General features: G+C 44.9%; 1 protein-coding gene and 1 long non-coding RNA gene across 5 annotated transcripts in view; one reads left to right on the top strand and one right to left on the bottom strand.

Annotated features, from left to right (window-relative positions):
• Positions 1-24,369, top strand: part of Ston2 (stonin 2) — a 149,494-nt gene that overhangs the window by 102,885 nt on the left and 22,240 nt on the right. The window lies entirely within an intron of this gene.
• On the bottom strand, positions 361-23,449 carry LOC134479244 (uncharacterized). Its single transcript, XR_010052317.1, has 2 exons — positions 17,299-23,449; positions 361-15,719 (listed from the first exon to the last, which is right to left on the bottom strand). It is a non-coding gene; the product is annotated as an uncharacterized LOC134479244 (long non-coding RNA).

The raw sequence follows: 24,369 nt of genomic DNA, 5'->3' as shown, positions 1-24,369 counted from the left end.
CTTGCAACCGAATCTCTTCGTGGACCTTGTTCGCTGTGTGTTGGCTTTCCTGTTCGATTGTGTTGAGGTGGGAGAGTTTCTGAGAGGTGTTCTGTTTGGCTAGTTCTCAGTTGTCCTGAGACAAAGAAATGTCTTTCTCTGGAGCAATTCATTAGAACTTGTAACCGGATAGCCTGACTTAAAGCAAAACTTAAATCACTCATGACTTCTGATTGGTATAACTTACCCTTTGGGCCTTGGGCAGATCCTCCATGCCAAACTTCACCTCCACCAGCCCACTTCCCTTCACTTCACACCCCCCCCCCCCAATTGCTCACCAAATAACCAAATAGAGTTTCAGAGAAAAAAAACAAAACAGTGTCAAGGGCTTGTGGGCATTTTAATGCATGGGTCCTACTGACTGACTTATTGTAGCGCACATCTGATGGCTATAGCCTTAAAGTAAAGCCTGCATGACATTTTTGGCTGAAAAGCAAAGAGAAAGTCCTATTTTGAAAGGTTTTACTGTGGAGAGGTGACAAGAGGTGGTTTGGGGGATGGGGGAGCTTAAAAGATAAGTGAGTTTAATTAAATTTATGTGAGCCTGAAAGTATTAAATTGGCAGCATTCCAGGAAGAAAAGGGTCTGGTGTTTTGATGTGAGCTTCCCGTGATATTTAAGGGAGAGAACGGAGATCTTTGTACAGTATGCTGAGGGCTCTGAGGAAAGGGTCGGCGGGCTAATGGAAGAGGCTGGGAAACAGGTTTCTGGTGTGCAGCTCTGGCCAAGGGCTCCTCTCGCCCAGTGCTGTGGGTGAGAGTCATTCAGAGCGATCAAATAGTGCATTGTTAGCTGTGCTTCAGTTATTCTGAAAACGAGCCGTAGCATTCAAAGGAATAAAGCTGCTGCCTCCGGTTCCTGGTCCAGCCTCAGCTAATACCTGGGAGAGGGAAATAAAAGAACAGTGTGTTAAAGGCGAAATAAGGCAAGCGGTGAAGTTAACTAGACACGATATGCTCTCACCAGCCCTGAGGAATTATCTCGTGATTGCATTAGAGTGGGAAGACGCTGAGCTGAGAGGCAAGCAGAACAGAAACCACGATTGAAATGGCCCTAAGCTGAGGCGCCCTGCGTGATACATGTGGACGTCTGGCACAGGCTCAGGTGCCAAATGCATCATTCTTTGGCATCTCGGTGGAGGCGGCACTGGGATTCTGTACAAGGAGCTGCCTCTACCGTACATACCTGGGCTTTTGAGCAGCAATGAGCAGCTAAAAACAAAACTAGGAAACTAATGAGGCCAGGAGAGCACTTGAGTCTCCTGCTGGTTTGTGAGAGTTGAGGGGGAGGGGATCCCTGTGAAATGCTCCTCCTCCGGTCTGTAGGAAGTCCCGTGTGCCTTTGGCTGAGGAGTTGGTAGCCTGCCTTCATTGTCATTATCGGTGTTCCTGGAGTGGTAATGCCAGATGTTTGCTTCCTTATCCGCGTGGCTTCCCCTCGGCTAATTAGAAGCTGAGAGTGACTGACTGCCTCCCAGTCAGCCAGCTCTTCATCTTCTGATCCAAGAACGGCACTTGTTTTGACGCCAAGTGGTTGAGAAGCGGAAGTGAGAAACCCAGTGGCAGAGTGGTTTTACCTGGAAATTACAGGTTTAAATCTGTGACTGTCCAATTATGACAGAGAGCAAATGGATGATTACCGAGCCAACCCAGACAGTGCTTGGCACTGAGAGACTTTCTGGCTCTGTCAGCATCCACACACTGAATACTTCACCTTATGGTAAAATTATATCACTCCCTGTCAAACCTGTCTTTCTCCAGAACTGGAACTCTGGGACAGAATGCATTTTGGAAGAGTGTAGTGGACTCTTCTCGTTGGTGTTTTAATGACCCAGGTTTTTGTATTGAAACAAATTGGATGCTGTGTTTGCTCAATTTGGCTCTTCTGAGGCTTCTTCATTGTGAATTTCCCATCTCTTGTGTTTTACACTCCCGGTGCTTGGTCTTATAAGGGTTGACCCTACTCGGCAGGTTGAAAACTAGACTTACGTTAGTAAGTCAGAGTTGGGCGATCAACTCAAGGCAGCTTTGTTTCTGAGAAAGTTGTGTAGTCTCCTTCTCACTTGAAGAATTCCCTCCAAGGAGCCTTCAGGCATTTCCCAGTAGAGCTGTCTCCTCTATTATGCTGTGATCTGGTTTCTGGAATTCCTTCTTCTTCCACCCCATGCTGTCCAGACCTCACAAGTCTGGAAATTAAAGCATTCCAGTGGCGATGGCGAGTGACAGTGTCCAAAAGGTCATGGTGATTATTCCAGAGCAAAACAAAACAAAACAGAAGCCATGCCGTACTTTGTGGGGATGCCATATAATAACTGCCAGCTGTATACACGTCGGGACCTAGATCAAGAAAAACAGTTTGCAGATGTAACCAGGTAGCTTTTGCCTAAGTAGTGACCATGGGGCAAAGAGGAGTGAGGCCGAGAAAAAGCGTGAGGAGGTAGCTAGTGGCAGTAGCAGCCCTCCAATAAAGTAGAGTAACTATCAGCCTATGGTCTACAGCAAGCTCCAGCTTCCTTCTTCCCCAGGCTGCCTGCAGCTCCTACCTGTCATCTGCTTCAGGTAGCATTACCTCCTAAGCCCTGGGGCTCCACGTTCATGCCAAGCTTCTCCAAGGATGTAGCTCTCATCCGCAATGCCATCTATATTTCCATCCCAAGCTAAGAAGAGACGCCGAGGAGAAACAGGTTTGCCCTGACAACATACAGGTCCCGTACATCTTCAGGTGCAACCAGATGGCTCTTGTTTGGTGCAAGGCTGAGGTCCTAAAGACTTTAAGGTGTGTGCGTGCATACGCAAAGCACAGGCAGAAGTGGAAAGAAATGAAGCTTCCGGAGGTCTGGGGGAGGGCTTGGCTTTTCTTTTCAAGACAGGGTCTCTCTGTTTAGTCTTGACTGTACTCACTCTTTAGACCAGGCTGGCCTTGAACTCACAGAGAACCCAGTCTGCCTCTGCCTCCTGAGTGCTAGGATTAAGGGCATGCACCACCACTGCCCAGCAAAGAATATTCTATACATATGACTATTTTGCCTGAATTAATGTATAACATATGTATGCAGTGACTTCAGAGGCCAAAAGGTGTTGGATCCCTAGAGCTAGAGTTGCAGACAGTGGGTGCTGAGAGCTGAACCTGGGTCTTCTGCAGGAGCAACAAGTGGTCTTAACCACTGAGCCATCTCCAGCCCCAGGATGAAGCTTTAATCTGAGAACCTTGTATCTTTTCTAGAGGAAAGTCAAAATGATGACCCTTGGTTGGGAATCACACATGGCTGGAATGACATTTTTCTCCTATACTGTGTAATAAATTGATTGCAATTTAAAAAAAAATAGATCCAGTCATTGTCTTTGAATCTATTCCACTGCAACATGGTTTTGTGACTCCTTTTTGCCAAGTGGCGCTGTTTGTTTTTCCCAGACTTCCAATCTAGACTTGGCTTCATTACTTGATTTGGCCAGTTGAAATGTGGGAGTAAAGTGTGTGTTTCTTAGTCCAGATCTTGGGAGACTTCATACAATTGTGCTTGCTCTCTTGCAATAGATGTTCCATGAATGGCTTACAGTGATACACTTCCGCCAGGTGATTGTACTAGCCAGCTGTCCAGACACTTGAATGACCCAGGACAGAGCAGACAAACCCCCCCCCCCCATAGACCCATGACCAATAACAAGGGCTTCTTGTTTTAAGATAGAATTTAGATTTTCTTTTTTTTTTTTATGTAACTCACAGCTAACTTATACATTTTATCTACCTGGCCCTAGTTCCTGCACACAATTTTGTGTCAACTAATCTATGTCATCACAGAATTGATTTGGTCAGCACATGGAATTCTGTTATGTTGGTGTTGGGTGAGGTGTCCTCAATTTGAGTGTTCCCACTACCATAATGATTTTAACAACATGGCCTGTATCTTGTGTTAGGGTGTTTCATCAGTTATTTGTCTATGGGGCTTAGAATCTGTAGATCACAAAAGTCTGGATTGGCCAAGGTTAAAAGCCAGTAACTGTGTGGTCTTGCCAATCCACTGGATTGTTATTACTGCAAATGGAATGATTCTAGTTTGCCCAGTACTTAAGTCAGTAACATTTGGTGTTTCCAACTTTGTTACTGACTCTAATTTTAGCTGTAGAAATCCACTTTATTATTGTCTTCAGAGAAAACACATTGGCCCTGATGCTAGATGGGGGGGGGGGTGGCTCACAGGTCCGGATTGATAACTAGAATTGTATAATATTTACCCTTGTGTTTCCTGGAGCTGAGAACATGGGAATGCACTCATGAGTCCTAGGCATTAAGAAGGAAATAGGACCCTAGATCTATGGTATAGTGAGGTAAATTCTCAGAGCTCTCTTATTTCTATTACATGTTAAGGAAAAGCAAACACTATTTTAACTCTTACCCTACAGGTGAGCTCCTGGGTTGGATATGTCAATTGTTGCCACAGATAACCACAGGCTAGACATACCTTTAATCCCAGTACTGGGGCAGGCAGCTACCTGTGAGTTCGAGGCCAATCTTATCTACATAACAAGTTCCAGGGCTACTAGAGAAACCCTGTCTCAAGAAATAAAATAAAATCAATAGAAGGTGTGCCTGAGGCAGATAATAGTGCCTAGTTCCTCAACCTTCTATGGGGAAAGGGCATGTGTAGAAACCACACCATTTCCTTCTTTGGAAAGGATCAAGGAGCCATTGTTGAATCCCTTTGCAGCCAAGAGACAGACAAGGTCTGCCTTCGGAGCGAATCTTTTTACGCCTGGTCATGCAGAAGTAGCATCAGACTCCATTGGGATCTATCTGATGAGGTTTCCTAAAGAGTGGTGCCAAGAATTAGCTGGAATCTTTCCGCAATGTCTCCATTTCCACCCACCTTGTCCTCCACGTCTTAAGCATGCAGGTCACTCTGTTGGCTGTCTCTTCTCCAACTCCAGGAGAGTAGCAACAGGTGACATCATTACTCCAGGTCCTATGACATTCCTTGTCATTTATTACATCAGGGTAAAAAGTGACCAGTTTCTATCAAGTCTGGTTCTTGGGCTCTTCTCCCAGATCCTAACTCAGGTGTTGTGGATGAGTGTCCTATCCTGGGAGTTCATCTTCCCTCCTCTAACGGTAGCCTGAGCCTCCTGTTGAGGTAGGAAATCAGTGTTTCAATGCCAGCTGAAGCTACATCGTGACCTTCCCGGAGCTGGCTATTAGATCATATCCTTGGCCCGAAGATTTTAGTTGAGGCCACTAGTTGATAAGCTTTGCCTGTGACATTCGTGGTTTTGCTTCAGTGTGCTCTGGTCAGATTTACCTTGCAGCCCAGCACAACTGAGATGCCAAGGACATTGAACTCACAGAGATCTGCCTCAGCCTCCCAAGGGCTGGCTTGTTCCACTCCACCCAGTCGCCACCTTCATTTTTGAGAAAAGGCCTCTGACTGAAATTAAACCTCTTCTTTTGCTCGCCCAGCAAGCAGTCTCCCAACCCCCTCTCTTCTCAGCTCTTTTGCTTAGCAGTCTGATTGCTGCTGTCTTGTTTCACTGATAGCTTATGGGATAAACACTACCTACTTGCTTTTAGCCTCCTGAGAAAACTCCGATTTCCTGTGTCTGTGCTCCGTGGGAAATGAGGAAGTTGATCAAGGAGGCGTGTCCGACAACCTGAGATTTCCACTCTCAGTGTAAGGAAAGAAGTCTGGATTAGACTTAGGTCATTTCTAAGGTGTATTTTCCAAAGGTTTTTCATTGGTACCTTGACCACAGAAATGAACTGGGGTGTGGGAACTGTTTTAGAGAGCCTGGACACTGCTTCTTTGTGTATTTTCTAAGTACTATCTGGCATTTCTGTTGCCTGCCGGGAACTATACACGAGGGACCATGGCCTCATGTTCAGCACTTGTGTGACATCATTCTCTAACACAGTGGTTCCCAACTTTCCTAATGCTACAATACTTTATTACAGTTCGTGTTGTGGTGACTCCCAACCATAAAATTATTTTTTGTTGTTACTTCCTAACTGTAATTTTGCTACTCTTATAAATCAAAAGCTTGATTTAATTAAATGGCTTATTTAAACTAATTTGTGGGAGGCATGAGAGCACTGGGGCAGACATTTCTAGTGTTGTTGTTTTTTCAAATTAACACTGGCAAGTTATCAAGTCATTTCCCTCACCCAGAACATACAGTCTACTGTTAACTAATGAATACTCTGACTATCTTACATAGATTGTTTTCTGGTAATGCCTTTACTGATACTGCATAATGTGTTGTGGTTTTAGCAATAACTTAATATCCACCTCCTCCTTCATGCTTAATGCCAAAGGCCATGCCTGCCTTGCTTTCCATGAAAGCACAGGACCTGCATAAGGGCGTGTAAATCAATGGGCATTGGGTGGATGGCATGATTGGATGCCAAGAGGACTGCATCCAGCACTGAGGTAAGCAGGGTTCTTCCCAAGTATTTCTGCCCCTGGACAGGGGCAGGGAAGGGTTAATGTTCTCTCTGGGAGCTGGAGGGATTTGGATCTTGATCTCACAGAGCTGCCAGAATCACATTCTTCCTGCTACTATAGCAACAGGTTGAATTCTGCCAGCTTTGTCCCTGCCTACTGGAAAGGCTTGAGCGCCAGTAACTTCATTGTCTGGGAGACAGCTGCTTTCTTTCTGTGACAATTCAATGAAGCAACTTCTTCACCAGAATCCTGGGCAGGCAGGGAGAAATCTTAATCTGATTGGAGGGACATCTCAAATCCTTTGTCCCTTAAAGAGGTGTAAGGCAGGGAAGGAGCGGAGGCTTAATCTATAATCAATAAATAGCACACCAGAACATTTCCCTCCATTTTCTTAAGTGAGGCATTTCTTTTGAGAGCTATCTGTCCATGGCCACATTTGGAAACTTCCTTTAATTCTTTTTGCTAACAGAGAGAAATAGGGAAAGCTTCTGGATGGCCGTTGAGTTTGGAGAAGCCAGACCAGGCCAGGGTTGTTTTCCTGACCAAAAGGATGCCTGTGTTGGTTACTGAAAAGAGCTAAGAAAGAGTGAGGAATGGAGAGGTTCGTTTTGGTTTTTTGGATGGGCTGGGGGTGTTGTGATGGGAACTCTGGGGAGAAAGATCAGTCAGCGAGTGGTGTAGACTTCAGGGCTGGTTTCCCAAACACCCCATTTATTACTCAGGGCTGCAGCTTGGTGTATCTGTTGGGGACAAGGAACACTCTGGATTTTGGAGCTAATTTTAGTTCTTTCTGGGATAATGAATAAAATTAGTAAACCTTAATCGAAATATTACTATATATTTGCGATTTGCTTTTACATATATCCATATACTACATGTGGGCCTGGTACCATGGAGGCCTAAAGTAGGCTTCAGATTCCCTTAGACTGGAGTTACAGATGGTTATGAGCTGGAAATAGAACCTGGGTCTTCTGGAAGAACGGCAAAGTATGGACTTTAACAATCGTTTTGGCTTAATTGGTTTTATTACACTGTGTGATTATTATCATTCTTATAGCCCAGTTTTTCACTTCAAAGCCTGGAGAGATGGCTCAGGGGTTAAGAGCACTGACTGCTCTTCCAGAGGTCCTGAGTTCAATTCCCAGCAACCACATGGTAGCTCACAACCATCTGTAATGAAATATGGTGCCCTCTTCTGGCCCGCAGACATATATACAATCAGAATGCTGTATACATAATAGATAAATAAATCTTTAAACAAAACAAAACCCAGCACCTTGAGCCTTTTTTAGAAAGAGCACTGGGTTTAGGGGGTATTATTGCTAAAAATGCACTTGTGGGGGAGGGGAGGGGCTTAGTGGTAATTGCAAAGCATGAGCAAGCAAGCAAGGCCTTGGGTTTAAGTCTAGTACCTCTTCCCACCAAAAATTTTAATTGAATTGGTTTTTTTATACTAAAGCCAAAACATACCATTTCAAAGCAGTCCACATTTGTATCTTTTGTAAGTTGTCATGTCTCATTATTGCAACCTTGAGTCCCCTGGTCTCCCTTAAACTGCTGTCCTTGGCTCTGCAGTGTGCCCCAGGCCAGAAACCCATGGCCTGTCCTGGCCAGTAGTGACTTTGACAGTTAATGTGGGGATTTTAAGTCCATCATATAAATAATGAGAAACTTGAAGCGATTTCTCAGAGATGGTGGTAACACACGCCCTTAATTCCAGTACTTGGGAGGCAGAGGCAGGTGGACCTCAAGTCCCAGAACAGCCTGGTCTAGAAAGAGTTCCAGAACAGCAGATTGTCTTTAAATTTCATGTGACTGGGGACTCTGAGGAGTGTCCCCGTCGGATGTGCTTACCGTCATTTATCTGTGTAGAGCCACTTGGAAATGAGGTGAATCGCTGTGTGCACCGAGCTGTATGGAAGGAAGATCCACAAGGATCTATTAGCCACACACTCAAGGGTGTGAGGCTTTGCTTCCCTTGTCTTTTTCCTCCTTGACCTCAGACCTACAGCCTCCAGATTCCCATCACTGATCTGGTCGTTAGGCAGGTTTTCATTTTCCTTGGCTGTACTGAAAGGCTTTTGGGTCAGAAATTATGAAGCAGGGCCTTGGACGATCAAACAAGAGTGTCAGAAGAGAAAAGGTAGGGAGAGGGTGAGGGGAGGGAGATGGAGAAAGACAGGACTGAGCCTTGGTAATTGTGTTCAGCAGGGTCCTCAACTAAGCAGAATTCTTTTCTTTTTTTTCCGGAGCTGGGGACCGAACCCAGGGCCTTACGCTGCGCTCTACCACTGAGCTAAATCCCCAACCCCCTAAGCAGAATTCTTAAGGGAAGTATTGAATGAAAGGATGCTCACATTTAAAATAAGACAACCAAAAAGGTAGAAACAAGCAGAAAAGTATTTCTGTTTTCAAACGACTTGGTTGGCAGGTCTCTATAACTCTGTGCAGCTACAGTAAATACAGAAGAATGACTTGTGAAATCATAGCTAATCCTACCCATTGTACCTGAAAACAAACAAAAAACCGAAGGGATCATTTTGAGTCTAAGCCCTAAGGTTTGTCTGGATACCTGGAAGGAAGGGTGAGAGCCCTTACTTTGGAGGAGTGATGGACTGTTATCCTTCAGGAAGAGAAGCTTAGAGGGACTCACTCACCTCCTTTGGTCTCCCTGAGTCTTCCAGTTCAGAGGAAACACCCGAGGGGCGTTGCCTAAACATTAGGGTTCAGTCAGAAGCCTGACATCTCTAGACTCTTGAAGCCCAGGCCATTCCCATTTATTTTAAGATCAAACCCAGATAAGTGTTAGGGCAGGTAAAACTGGTTGTTTCCCTTGTAGTCCTCTCTCTCTAAAGAGGTCTAAAGACAGAGTTAGTTGTCTGTCTGGCTGTTGCTGGTGTCGTTTTTTCACCAACACCCACTGGTACAGAAATGTCTATGAGCTTGGTCATACACTCACGCTAAACAGATTAAGTTCTAGCCACGTTCTGAGCCACTTCCCTGAGCCACTTCAGGACGAGCAGAGTGACTAAGACAAAACACATGATCTCCCTTCCTTATAGACAGGAAGGGGTTTCAGCCAAGAATGGAAGGTGTGCCTGGTGGCTTTACACCTAGCTGCACAACCACTACAGACATCCATGTAGCCTATTCATTTAGGTAGAGGCAGTACGGTGTCATGTTGGCCAAAGACCAAGAAGTAATTGAGTTGACAAGCAGCCAAGGCATAAGGCCCATATCTTCCCAAGCAGCATGGCTGTTCCTTCCTTCACACAAGCAAAGTTATTAAGCTAGGTCATGGTGCTTTCCTAGCTGATGCCCCTTGGCTAGTTCCAGAGAAGGTCAGCTGTAAACACTCTCCGGCTTTCCTAGCCTCTGGCCTGTTAGTGGACTTTTTCAGAACATGTAGTGAAGCAGATCCATTTCTTCTCATGGGAAATGCTTTCACAGCTCAGCTGAACCACTTCCTAACTGTACAGCCAGCAGCTGTGTCATTTAACCGCCACACCTCATCCTGCCCATCGTATTTCAAACTCATAACAGCGTCTCTTATAGAATTGTCCGGAGATGCAAATATCTAACAGCCCATGCGTGTGTGCGGGTGTGCATGGTGACTGGCACGCTGTAATGGTTTCTGTGGTTGTTGGTTGGTCAGATTTGTTTGGTTTGGGTTTTGTTTTTGGTTTTTAGAGACAGGGTTCCCCTGTGTGACCCTGGAACTCACACTGTAGACAAGCCTGGTCTCCAATGCACTCCAGAGTGCTGGGAGTAAAGGTGTGCCAGCTAATTTTTTTGTTTGTTTGTTTTGTTTTATTTTTAACATATTTCTGAAGGACAACCTGTTCTCTTTCGGCCATTCCCAACATTTCTTCATGTTTGACATCTTTTGGTATCGGGGTTGTATTGGAAAATAGCAAGGAGACAAGGAGAGCTGAGTAGAGCAGAGGTGGAGAGGCAGGAATGTAGTGTTGGAAGCCTGGGCCCCAGATTTTTCTGCCACATTGCTCTTGCATTATGCCATCCTGCTTTTGTAGTTTGAAATACAGTGTGTTAAAAAGAATACGAATTCTACTCCATCTTCCAGGAAGTGAGTCTAGGTTCTAGGCTAATTTCTTCCCTTCTCCCAGTCCTCATGTGCTTGCCCTTTAGCTCAGATCAAGCATTAAACAAACGCAGGCACAGATGAGGAAGAAAGGCCGATGAGAGTTGCCAGAGGACTTCATGATAGGCAGTCACAGAAACACTTGACACTCAGAAGAATTGGTCTTTAGAAAGTCAAAGAGCAGATCCAGGGTTGACCTTTCACAGGCATCCAACCTCAGAGGAAAGATCAGATCCAGGGTTGACCTTTCACAGGCATCTGACCTCAGAGGACTTTCAGGCTTGTCAAAAAGGGATGTGAATCACAGGACCTGCAAAGAGGACACAGGAAAGGAAGCAGGAGCTTTCCTGTCACCTCTGCCATGAAAGAGCTGACAGCACAGATGGTCAGGAACCCTCTCCAACCCTATTCCTCCAACCCACAAACAAGGAACACTAATGGAGGGTTTGACAATGCTGGATCTAAAGCCCGTGGCCCAAGAGCTTGGCATACGGTAAATAATAGCGTAATTAACTTAAAACTCCTGGAAGCCAATGAGACTCCTTGGATCTGTGTCACTTAAACTCCCCCACCATTGCTGATGCTGCCACCTCTTATGTGTTGGCCACAGTGAGCTGGTAGAAGCCGTTCATGCTGGCCCGTCTATCTGCAACTCCACAGAGCCTTAGGGTTCATGGGTTAGAATTAAATGAGTCATCATGAAGGTCCACGGACAGTGTGTCTGTCATCGCCACAGATGGTGAAACCGTGACAGTCAGCAGGTATGATGAGGGGTAAGCAGCTGGCTTTGTAGTCACTGCAGGATAGCACCGTATATACATGCTAGCATGAATTCATATTTTATCATTACTTGTTCATCATTCGTGCCTCATCAAAGCTGTGTGATTTTTTTTTTTAAAAAAAAGCTTTCTTAAAACAATCTGTCTGGTGGCTTGCATGGTTGCATTTCATAATAAAAAAATGAATATGGGTCTTAGAAATATGGATATGAATTCATCCTGTCTACACTCCAGGATCATCTGAAGCATCTCCCTTACTTTGAAATGTAAAAGGTTTGCAATAGTAAATGAATTCTGTAGCCAAAGAGCAGGGTTTTGGGCACCTAGGTACACATTCTCCTGCCCTACACCTTCTCCATCATTAACAGAGCCACTGTTCTGAACTGTGAGGATGATGACCTGTGTGGAACATACTCGGAGGACACCACCTTTGGCTTAGACTCTTTCTGTCTTTGGCACTTATGTCTGACTGTCCATGGGAAAACTCCTGTCTATTTTCAAAAGAGTCAGTAAATGAGAAAATTAATAGTTCCTGTTTTTCCCACTGAGGAAGTCCCATAGTCATTGTCCTTCTGGATATGCAGCCATGATTAAAACGAAATTACTCTTGATCTCCTTTATGGCCCAGAGATTGACCTTGTAAGACTACTACTTAGTAGAACTTCATCCTTCACAGCACCAGTCTGAGGAACAGTCAGCTCTGAGAGCACACAGCCTAGATAGTCCACTAAGCAACTTTTAAAAAATTATCTTAACTCAGTGATGCTCCAAATTTATATAGATTTAAGAAAAGGGGTGGAGCTAGAGACAGAGCAGCAGTTAAAAGCACCAGTTACTCTTCCAGAAGACCTGGGTTCGAGTCCCAGTACCTACAAGATAGCTCACAAGCATCTGTAACTCTAATTCCAGGGGATCCAACTCCTTCTGGCCTCCACAGGCACTGTATGTACCTGGTACACAAATATTTGTGTAAATAAGACACCTATATACATAATAATATAAAAATAAATGAAAAGAAAGCCTAAAGAACTATTTGAAGAAACATCATCCTTCAAAAATACAGTAATTGATCAAGATTCAGCAAACTCTCAAACTATAATTTAGATCTAATATTTGGTATTTCCTCCTTTGTTTAAAACCAATAATAATGACCGTAAGAACATCTTACTCAAGCAGGGGCATGCACCAGACAGTGTGATAACTATTTCTCCCGAGATCATTTAATTTTCCTGGTACTGGGAAGTAAATACGAGTCCTCTCATTTTACCGATAAAGACACTGAGACCCAGTTACTTAGTCTAGGGGGCATTTGACAGTCTATTTCCAGGGCCACGAAGCAGGGCAAGCAAACGCCATCGAGCTCATGCACAACTGGTTCTTCTGTCGGGTCAGCCTGTTCTACCCGGCCAGTACTGTGCAGCAGATAGCTGGCTGGAGTTTTGAAGACACAGCCCACTAAATCTTACCAGGAAGAGAGAGGTACCCGTTCTAACTCTCCCAGCAACCCCTCTGTGTATTCAAATAGAATCGCGTTTTCTGGGCACATGCGTTCCTTGAGAGTGCCTTCTTCCTCCATCTACTCTTTTTTTCCTGGTCTGAAAAACTGCCTGGCTTCTCTGTCTCCCTCCACGGGACACGAGATACTGGGCTCCGAGGTGGTCAGACACCAAGAGGTTCCCTGTGACCAAGCACCCTCCTGTCCTCACATGGGTGCTGTGGTTGTGCTTTGTCCCCTCACAGGCCTAAAACTAATTTCTGGCCTGATCTGGATTGCACATAATCCAGAGAAAATATCAGTCCCGATGGTGACTAATGATCATAACAATGGCTAAATCTTATAAATTTCGGAAGTCTTTTCTGAACCAATTTATATTCAGTAGACAGAAGCCATCCTTCTTCCTTACAATAATAAAATCAAAAACATAATGGCTCGAGATATGTTATCCTATCTATCAACCTCACCGTGGCATGCAGTATTAATCCTCCGTGACACATTAGGAAATTTAAGCCAAGCTTCGCCGTCAGACACCAGCCAAAAGACAGTCGGATCCAGACTTCTACTCTATACTGGGATGCCCCTTTAAAATCAGATGTTCGCTCATCAGCGTTAATTCCAACTGTTCTGAAAAAAAAATCAACACTCACTCAATGCCCGGAGATGAAGCTTTGCCACTACTTGGGTGGGCTGAAGACGACAACACTGGTGTTCTGAAAGCACTTCAGAGAGATGCAGTCAAGGGATGCCTCCTATTCTCCTCCCTCTGCCAGTGTTTCCACAGTCCACCAGCTTAGGCGCCTTCAGAGGCACGCATGACTGTGCTGTTTTGTCAGTCTCCCTGCTTAGCGCTGGCCCCAGAGGACTGGAGAGAACGCTCACTGAGATGAGTCCCTGGTTATAGCAGTGTTTCTTAGCCGTGTGCCTCCCTGCCTGCTAGATGATATTTAGAACTCCTCTGAGCTACCTAGTTACTGTTTGCCCTTCCATTTCAATAAATCAGCGCTTATGATGATAACCACCTTAGGACAGGATACTTACTTGTTCCTTGGGCACAGCTTCGGGCTGTCCCTGCTGGTGCTCACTAAAGACTGAGTGTTCTGGTATGCTCGCACTGTATTGGAGATGCTCAGTGTTAGCTGCATTTCCCCTTTCTTCTGTGCCCTACCGAGGGGAACATGTTATTATTTCTCCTAGACATATCAGAAGCCTGTTTTTAAAACTCATCCTGCCGTAATCATGGACGGATGAGGACTGAATTCCTTGAAGGTGAATTTTCTGTTCATATAATGTCATTGTTCAGGCTGTGCTGGGTACCATTGTGGTTTGAATGTAGAATGCCCCCCTACAGGTTGGTGTATCAGAGCCTGTCATCACCTGTTTGGGAAGGTTGTGGAACCATTAAGTGGGAGGAGCCATGCTGAAGGAGATGGGTCACTGATGGCGAGGCATAAGCTTTCAGGTTTTATAACTCTGTACTACTTCCTGTCAGCTTTCTGCTTCCTGATTACCATACTCAACCACCATGGTCATCTAAATCACTGGTTCTCAAACTATGGGTCATGCCCCCTCTGGGACTTGAATGACCCTTTCACAGGAGTTGCATATCAGATGCCCTGCATGTCAGATACATTGTAACTCATAACAGTAGTGAAATCATAGTTATGAAGTAGCAACGGAAATAACGTTCTGGTTGGAGGCCTCGCAACATGAGGAGCTGTACTAACCAGTCTCAGCATTAGGAAGGTTGAGGACCTATAGCCCTTCATAGATTGTGAGCCAAACCCTTCTTCCTTAAATTGCTGCCTGTCAGATCCCAACAATTAGGAATATGGCCAATACAGTGATGGGTAAGCATGGAGACCCTCAAGGGAAGAAACTGTGAGTTAAGGAACCAGTTGGCATCTTTGGTTACCAGCAACAAAAATAAACATTGGCCAACGAGAAATGTTAAAGGGAGAGTTGAGGAACAGCCAGTCTCAGAGAGGAGCAAGAGCCAGAGCAGCTCTGTTCCCCTGGCAGGAGCTTGCGGGTAGTTCCTTCTGAGCGCCACCCTCTCGATGGATGAACAGCATGCGCTTTTACTGTCGTGAGGCAGTTCTCAGGAAAAGCGCGTTGCCGTGACTTACAGTGGACAATGGCCACAAGTCAGGCTTTCTAACAAAGTCTCTTCAAACGAATCTTAAAGATTTGCTTTTAAGAAAATTAAAAGCAAACCACCGCATAAGAAGGACTGTTGCCGATAAGCATGTCTAACAAACTGCTCACGTGCAGAACATAAACAACCTTCTGCAAGAAGTTAGCCAACCACAAACAAGAGCCATATAAAGATAACGTCCATGGGCTGGCAAGACGGCTCACCAGGAAAAAGGGCTTGTCGTGGAAGCCTGGTGACCTGAGTTCAATCCCCAGATCCCTCGAAAAGGTGAAAGGAGAGACCCAACTCCCCAGAATCGTCCTGAGATGATGCATACTATGGGGTGCCTGCCCCACAATCCTACCCTCTCACCATAATAAATATTATTTTAAGAAGTATATCATAAAAGAGGACAGCCAGATAACCAATAAAACATGCACCAAGGTGCCATGCAACCCTCCTTAGCTATCAACGAAAGGCAAGTCAGTCTACTATAGAACAAACTACATAGGCGTCATCACAGTTAGAGTGAGAATGCCAGGCAGTACCAAGTGTTAGCAGAGATAAAGACCAACAGAGCACTTAGACACTGTGGGTAGAAGCCTAAGATGCACTGACCTTGCTTACTGGATGACGGGACGGTCCTGTCTAGTAACTCAAATAATGCAGCCTCATGGGTACCGAAGTATGTACCAGAATGTGCAGTGGGGCACCAGCTATAATTGCCCAAATATCTGCAAGCGTTCCAAAGGAGAAACTGTCACATTGATGCATTTGAATACAATATAGAAATGTTCATATAGTGCACGCAACAGCCTGAATGACTCTCGTGAACCTAAGTGAGTTTGTGAGCTACTGTAGTAGTCGTTGTAGTGATTATGAGAAGCGGGAGTTGGTAGGAGGAATGGGGGGCGGGGACGGGGGTGGGCGACAAAGTGAAATCGCCCTGGGTGCTGGCTGTGCTCTGGCCTTGGATCTGTTAATGTCTTTGCAAAAATGCATCAAGCTTTAAACATAGACAGGATTTCTGTTCTCTTCCGTGTGCTTGGTGTTTTAATAAAATGTTTCCAAACAGAAAATCCAGGCAGAATGCTATAGGTCCTTGATGCCAGCACTTGGGAGGTAAACAGGATGAGCTCTGTAAACCAGCCTGGGCTTACGGTGAGGTTCCAATCATCGTCAGTAGAGATGAGTCAAGTAACAAACAGTTACCTCTATAAGAAAGCATTGGGAAATTCCAGATTATTAGCAAGAAAAATATGAATTTGTTGAGAGATTGTCCAGCAGCTAAGACCATTTGCTGCTCTTGAAGATGAGTTTGGTTTCCAGCACCCGAGTTTGGAGGCTCACAACCGCCTCTAACTCCAACTCCAGGGAATTAAAGTGCTCTCTATCCTCCAAGGGCACCTGCACTCACGTGGTGTGCAGAAACTCTCAAAGACAACACACACACACACACACACACACACACACACACACACATGCATGCATGCACAGACAGACAGACAGGCAGGCAGGCAGAGACTAAATGAATCTTTTAAAAAAAATAGAAAAGTGCAAATTTAACACAAGGAGCAATTGCTACAAGTTAACTGCACTGAGTAAAGCTGATGAAGTAGGTCAGTAGGTTAGCCTTCACCCATCAGGACACTAACTGAAGGAAGCATAAGAGCTCCTGCTTCTCACAGAGTGCAGGGGATATGGATGCTTACAGTCCTGAGTGTCCCTGTGCATCCCTGTGCACCTTTCTCTGTATGTTCTACTTCAAGTCATTGAAGAGGATGGTTTTGAAACTGATTAGAAACGTTTTGCCCAAAGACAGGTTGCCTAAGCTTTTTTTTTTCTTCCCCTGTAGACCACGAACCCCCTCCTCATGGTCCTGAGGATGAGTTAAGTCCGAGAGCCATAGCAGTTCTTGCTACCTCATCCACTCACTGGGAACAGTGACAAACTGGGACAGATCTTTCCCGTGTTGAGATTTGAAGCCTCTCCTGGGGCTTCCCTGTGGAATGACCTCGTGTCATTGTGAATGGACCTGTCACAGCATGTTGGTTTTGGTGGCGCAGTGACTCAAGCACTGGGGCAAAGGGCACTTCTGCTTATCTGTACCGTGGTGTGAGGCTTGTCCCCACACCAGCATGCCACACTGACTTCCTTTTCCTGCGTTTACTCACAGACGCACCTGCAAATAAACCCAGACCCTGACACAGCGCCTATTTGCCGGGTGCTAGGCCATATCTTAGATCCTAATAATAATGAATAAAGACAGCATAAAAATGAAAAAATATAAAAACGAAATGCTACAGCCTTTACCTTCAACTTGTTTGTAGTCTGGAAATGAAGTGCATGTGTTTCTTCTGCAAGCTGCCATTTTCCTTTTCTTCTTTTTCTCTCCACAGCCTCTGCTTGGTACATATCACCTCACACTCGCACCTCATTTAAGTCTCCTCTCAGAATAGCATTCCATATAAGCAGCCTAAAAGTCATTTGACTCAGCAGGTCTGCAACGGAAACCGTCAGCTCATAACCTATGTCTCCTTGTTCCATTCACTCAGAGACCATTGCTGGCCGTGCCTGATTTTAATTATAATTGCAGAACGAGGTATTTATTAGATGTCCCTTCTATAAGCAGGAGCCCTTTGGCTAAATGGCACCAGCCCTCCTCGCGCACGGCCTGTTCATGGCACAGTACAAGGTCCCATTCTCTTCTGTGTCTCCTGTACATCACAGAAGCCATGTGAGGGATTTGCTCTGCTGATTCAATCACGGAAACGCCCATCTGCCATCAGTTTGTCAGCTGCACATATGCAGAACTATGTGCCTGGTAGAGGCTGGCACCATGGGTGTTGGCATCGTGGGCATGTTCCTGGTTCTTGTTTGACGAGGTCAGTAAAGAGCCAGGTAGACCTCACTTACAGATTCTGAGCTCGTATCTTAGAAACACTTAAGTATTCAGCAGTGGTAGCCTGCTGTGCCATCATAGGTGCACCACAGCAATGCTGCTGCAATCTATATTAAAATCTTAGGTGCACCTGAGCCTTCCAGTCTCTGCAGGAAGAGTCCTGTACGGAGAAAGCTGTGCTATTTTGTTCCTACCTTACTAGGCTGGCTCCCTCTGAATGACTTAAGATGGGCACCACACGCTGGTTAAGATGAGCCTTGCTGTGAGCTGGTAGGCAAACGCTTCTGAGTGGCTACTTAAGGGGGCGTCTGCTGTTCTCCTACTTCAACTCTCTCATAAACCACTCAGATTCCGACAGCCTCTGCTCAGTCCACAGTGTTGTCAGTCTGTAGGTTGGGCAGGGAATCTCAAAGCTGGCAAGTCACTGTTGATTTCCTGGATGACACTCTCACAACAGTGAAGGGCAGTGGCTTTTCTCTAACTTCTCCTTGGCCGAGCATGCCGATGTGTGCTGTGACCAAGGTGTAGATCAGGACTTAACTCGGCTTGCCCAAGTTCACAGTGACTTTTCCGGTGGTGACTTTCTAAGTCTGCCTTTGAGATTATGGGGTTTTAGCCGTCGAGGCTTTTGGAATCTGAGGTGGACACCTCTCTCACACTGGACTTTGGGTGGTATGGAGAATGGAGACAGGCATTAAGGTCTTACAGCTGCTGCTCTTTGCCTTTGTAGACTAGGAACTCATTCTCTAGAGAGCCATCAATCCTTTATTGCTCATTTCCTTCCCAAAGGGAAGTGCCTCTTCCTTGATAGCAGTTCCAGTGGGTTTTGTCCATGGCTCTAATGTCCCTACCACTGGGCCAAAGTCACAGTCTTGTCCAAATAACATTACTACTTTTTCCTTTTTAATGAAATATCCTGGATAGATAGATCATTTTCTGTATTTATTGAGATGGTCTCAATATTTAAAATATATTGCAATGAACAATTTTTTTTTTGTCGTTTTTGTTTTTTGTTTTTCAAGACAAGGTTTCTCTGTGGAGCCCTGGCTATTCTGGGACTCACTCTTTAGACCAGACCAGACTTGAACTTAGAGATCCACTTGCGTCTGCCTTCCCAGTTCTGGGATTGAAAACATGCACCACCAGTTCCTGGCTTATCATCTTGTATTGATTATTAAGGCTACAAACATTCTCTTTTTTTTTTAAAGATTTATTTATTTATTATATATGAGTACACTGTAGCTATCTTCAGATACCAGAAGAAGGCATCAGATCTCATTACAGATGGTTGTGAGCCACCATGTGGTTGCTGGAATTTGAACTCAGAACCCCTGGAAGAGCAGTCAGTGCTCTAACCACTGAGCCATCTCTCCAGCCCGGCTAGAAATATTCTTAAGCTAAAAGATCGTCCAGCTTCCTGTATGGATGCACATCTGTTCTTTTAGCACTAGGGGGCTAAGGAAGGAGACTCTCCAATTTAAATCTAGCCTGGGCTACATAATGACACCTTGTTTCAAGGGGGCAGAAGGCACTGGAAAGATGGCTCAGTGGTTAAGAACACTGACTTTGCTTGCTGTTGCCTATAGGTCTAGTTCCAGGAGATCAGATACCCTCTTCTGGCATCTGTGGGTACCAAGCATATATGTGGTGCATATCCACACATGCAACCAAAACACTACTGTATATAAAATAAATCTTTAATAAAAAGAAAGAGCAAAACAACCTGTTTTGTTTTTCTATGAATTTCCATATGTCCCACTTGGACCTCGTATCAGTTTTTGCAGTTCAAAAGTTAGATTCTCTGTTAAAGTAGAAGACTGAGACCTCAGAAATCAAGAAAGATGCAGAAGTGGGGGTACATAGCTGCCGTCCCAGCACTCAGCATCTCCCTTCATCCTCCCCCATGAAAGAAAGCAAGAAAGTGGCTTGAGGTTGGCCAGTCCTGGTGATACTAAATTGTAGTCCCAACACCATGTATACGAGGTTACAGAGGCTACATGCAATGTCATTCCTTCTTGTCTCAGATCTTAGCTTCTCTCCTTGTATGACTTTAGCTGATCACTGAACCTCCATGGAGGCCTTAGTGTCCCCATTCCTAAAACACAGTTATAATAGGCCATGACCCGGGTCTCAGGGTTTCTCATGGGACAGAATACCTAGCTGTAGGTACTGTTAGGCTCAGCTTGACTTCTGTCACAAGTGCATAGGTGAGGCAACAGATACCACCTAGTGTACTACTGCATGTTTAGCTGCAAAGGAGATTCAAGATGGTCCCTAGCAATGCCCAAGTGTAGAGCACAAGGCTACATATATGGTATTTTCACATCACACGCACACACACATACACACACACACACTTCAGCTTAGGTTCACCCAGGCCAAAGGCATTGAATTTCTTGTCCCAGAAAGACTCTCTGGTACAATGACAGCTCATTACTTAGAGCTAGAGGCTTGTCTTTGTGTTGTAGAACTGTCCCATCACCTTGTGGACAGTGTGAGCGTCGGTTAAGAAGAGTAATGGAGCTGAAATGGTTTTGCCCAGTAGCCAGACAAGCCTAAAGGGTTCTAACTACCAATGCCTACCTACCCACAGACCCCACAGACCCTACAGACCCCATCTTGTCATCTACCTGTGACTTTGTTGCTAAATAGCTTGTGTGACAAGGAATAGAAGCCCACTCAACTAAACAAAAAAATAATAATAATTTGTTCTAAGAACATAGTAGTATGTAAAACAAGCAGGAAAGCGGGACACTCGGGTTTTAGAAAATGTCACTTACGTTTTGTCACAGAATACCCCCAAATCTAGGGGCCCGAAGCGGTCACTTGTTTACCTCACACTGCTGTAAATCAGCATTCTAGACAGGGCTTGGGCATCCCATTGTGTGAGAGGTTCAGCTGGTCCCATTGAGGACTTGCTCATGGAGCCTGCAGTCGGTTGACTGGCTGTTCTGTCCGTTCTCTTCCATGCCCTGGAAGGTCACTCACACAATAGGTCTCAGGGTCTCAAGTGCTGGGAAAACATTAAATCTGCCCCCAAAATATACATGAACCTAAATGGACAAGCATTTTTCAAATTTCCACTTGTAGTACATAATTTCAGTTATTAATGAGAGTATCACAGGACTGCACTCATAGTCAGATGGACCCAGACCATGGGTAGACATAGAATCCCTGGCCTCTTTTGGTGTCTGCAGTGAGAACTTTGGTTTCTTTAAAAAAACAAAACCACAGAAGTAGGACTGGGCTTTCATTTTAATCCGGGGTGCGGGATATGGGGCTGCTTCAGATTGTCCACAGCAGCTGACTGGGACTCCCCTCATGCAGGAGTGTGGTTTTGCCAGTGGCATACGGTTTATGTGTTGTGTGACATTTAGAACTCTGGGGACTTTTCAGAGGGTATATTAATGCTAGGGCCCTGAAAGGTGTGGTGGGTCGTTGGTTGGTTGCTGTTGGTCATGGTTTGTTAAGTAGTCACATGTGAAGAAGTAATAGAAAAAGAAGAAATTAGATATCCTGACAGTGGATTCAAACTTGCCCCAGGGAACTCAATGGCTGTGATCAACAGGAAGTAGTATACTGATAATTTTGCCTCCTTTCCTTTCTATCCTTTTCCCTCTTCTATACAGTGTTGTGGAGTTGAAGGGATGGGGAAAAGGTAGAGAAGGATGGAAGGAAAAAGAACCCACGAAGTAGCCCAAGTTCAGCCTCCAGGTTCCAGGGACGGCTGAGAAACTTCTCCTCAGTGTCCCAGGGACGGCTGAGAAACTTCTCAGTTTTGTTGTTGTGTTTTGTTTTGTTTTTAACTTTTTATTGATTCTTTGTGAATTAGCACCATACACCCCCACCTTGCAACCTCCCTCCAAAAATAAAACACACAGCTACAATGACAACAGAAGCAACATTCCCCTCTCCTCTTCTTCTGTTTGACTAATAGAGAAAACTAAGAGCCTCATGCTTGCCTGGCAGGTATTTTACCAACTATGCCATTTTCCCAGCCCCATGGGCCAGACATTATTTTTTTTCATTTGTTTATGTATCTTGAGACAGAGTCTCTGTCTACATGGCCATGACTGTCCTGGAACTCACTATGTAGACAAGGCTGGCCTTGAACTCATAGATAGCCACCTGCCTCTGTCCTCCTGAGTGCTGGAATTAAAGGCATATACTGCCAGGCCAGGCCAGGCCAGCCATTCTTCATTTCACTGTCCTTAGTAAAACTCTTTAAACTAGCCACATTATTGGTTGATGCGGAAGTTTACGGGGGACTGAGGAATATTCCTAGGATGGCTCAAAGTTGGCGGTAGAGCCCAGCATGGGCTCAAGAACTCAGTCAGACATTAATACAAATCCCCTTTAAGGCAGCCTCTCCCTTGTGACCTGTTCTCACCCAGGAAACACTTGTATATATCTGCTACAAAGTGTGAGTGTGGTAGCAGGTCAGGAAGAGTGTTACACAAATGCACCATCTGGAAAGAGTTTAGCACTGTTTTCTCAGATCTTCTTAATGCAGTTGGTCAGAAATTTTGAGAGATTTAGAAATACACCTACACCTACACCTGCTGAATAAATCCATTGAATTGTTAGAGGTTGGTTTGTTCCCTGTCTAAGGTCTTGATATGTTCACAGGTTTAAGTTTTTTTTTTAAGGTTTATTTATTATTTTATGTGAGTGTTTTGCCTGTGTGTATGTTTGTGGACCACATGTGTGTCCGATGCTCTCAGAGGTCAAAAGTAGACAGCAAATCCCCTAAGACTGGAGTCACGGCAGTTGTGAAATGCCATGTGTGTCCTAAGAAATAAAGCCAGGTTCTCCACAGGAGCAGAAAGTACTCTTTAACCACTGAGTCCGTTGGTCTAGCCTCTATTATTCTTTTCAATCACTTTCTATAAGATTTTTGTCTCTTCTGATCTTGGTAAAAGAGGGTTAGACAAATGAACAAATTATGCCATCCAAATCCATTTGAAAAGAAATGGCCTGCTGCATACACGAGAGATGTTTGTTTATTCTGTTGTTGCCAATATTGTTGTTCAAAAACCAACATGAGAAGAAGTGAGTTTTGGGTAACACAGGAGACTGAATCTGTAGAGAGCCTTCCAGCATATAGGACTCACAGCCAACCTTCTTATGGAGGATGTTGGGCCCCAGTCAAGACTTCTGGAATTCCTTTGGGAAACTATATTATAGCTTCCAAGGTCAATAAGTAGAAGTTATCCAGACTCAGGATGTCTGTTCTCTGTCACATATGTGCACAAGCATGTGCGATAATGTGTTAGAGCTCCCAGCGCTGCAATTAACTCTCCTTTCCACCACATCCCAAACAAATTGACAGAATTAACTTTGATGAATCAGAAATCCCCATCACTAAAGCTTACACAATGGAAATATACATAGAAGTACCACGTGTGAAGGCTGGAGTAGGAAGTCAAGTGATGGAGTGCTTACCAGGCAAACACGAGGACCTGATGGTTGCCAAAACTCATATTTGATAGTAGGTGGGTGGGTGGGTGGGTGGACGGACGGGTGGACGGACGGATGGACGGACGGATGGACGGACGGACGGACGGATGGACGGATGGATGGATGGATGGATGGATGGATGGATGGACAGGTGGATGGATGGATGGATGGATGGATGGATGGATGGATGGATGGATGGATGGATGCCAGCATGATGGTACACACTTGTAATCCCAGTGCTGGGGAGCTGGAGACAGTCAGATCCTGGGATTTGCTCCCCAGTCAGCCTTGCCTACTTGGTTAAGTTCCCGGCCAGTGAAAGACTATTTTAAGATAATGAGGATCACAGGTAATAGGTGATAGCTGAGGTTGACCCCATCTTCCACATGCATGCACTCTTTCATGCACACGTATGTGCACACACGTAAGAAGTACTAGGTATGAAAAGGATGGTTAAGTACCAGCTCTTAGGGGTTTATACTGATGATAGGACATTAGCGGGCTAAGAGGTACATTAGACAGTACTGTGTTATGGGCAGAGGCCCTGATGAGACTTGAAATCTTCATTTCATTCAGGTTTGGGGAGCAGGCTCTGACCTCATAACCCAGACAGTCTTCAAGCTCTTGGTCCTGTGACATGTGGTCACTATGGCATCATCCCTGAGGAGTAGCTTGGCTTTTATTACTTGCTCACATAACCAGGGAGGTAATGAACGAAGTGCTTTGGTTGTCCCACTCCTCTGAGCATCTGTTCTTTTTTGTAATGTAACTACCGTAATTCACGGGTCGTAAAGGTGATAGTGTGGTGTGTCTTTAGTTGCTGAGCAATCCCAGGATTTATAATTGTCTTATGATTACACTAAACTTAATTTTACCAGCTCACAGGAGAGAGTGGATACTATTAGAAACTGATAGTAATGTAAGGTCGGGATTCAGTTCCCTTAGTGTATAGCGATCGACCCTAATCTTCACTAACTTCCTGGAACTTACCTCGGTATCTAGAGATTACTTGGCGCCTGTAG

This window comes from Rattus norvegicus, chromosome 6 (genome assembly GCF_036323735.1).
Source record: "Rattus norvegicus strain BN/NHsdMcwi chromosome 6, GRCr8, whole genome shotgun sequence".
In the NCBI taxonomy this organism is placed as follows: domain Eukaryota; kingdom Metazoa; phylum Chordata; class Mammalia; order Rodentia; family Muridae; genus Rattus; species Rattus norvegicus.
Note: the sequence above shows the minus strand (reverse complement) of the source record. Positions and strands in the feature narration are given on the sequence as shown.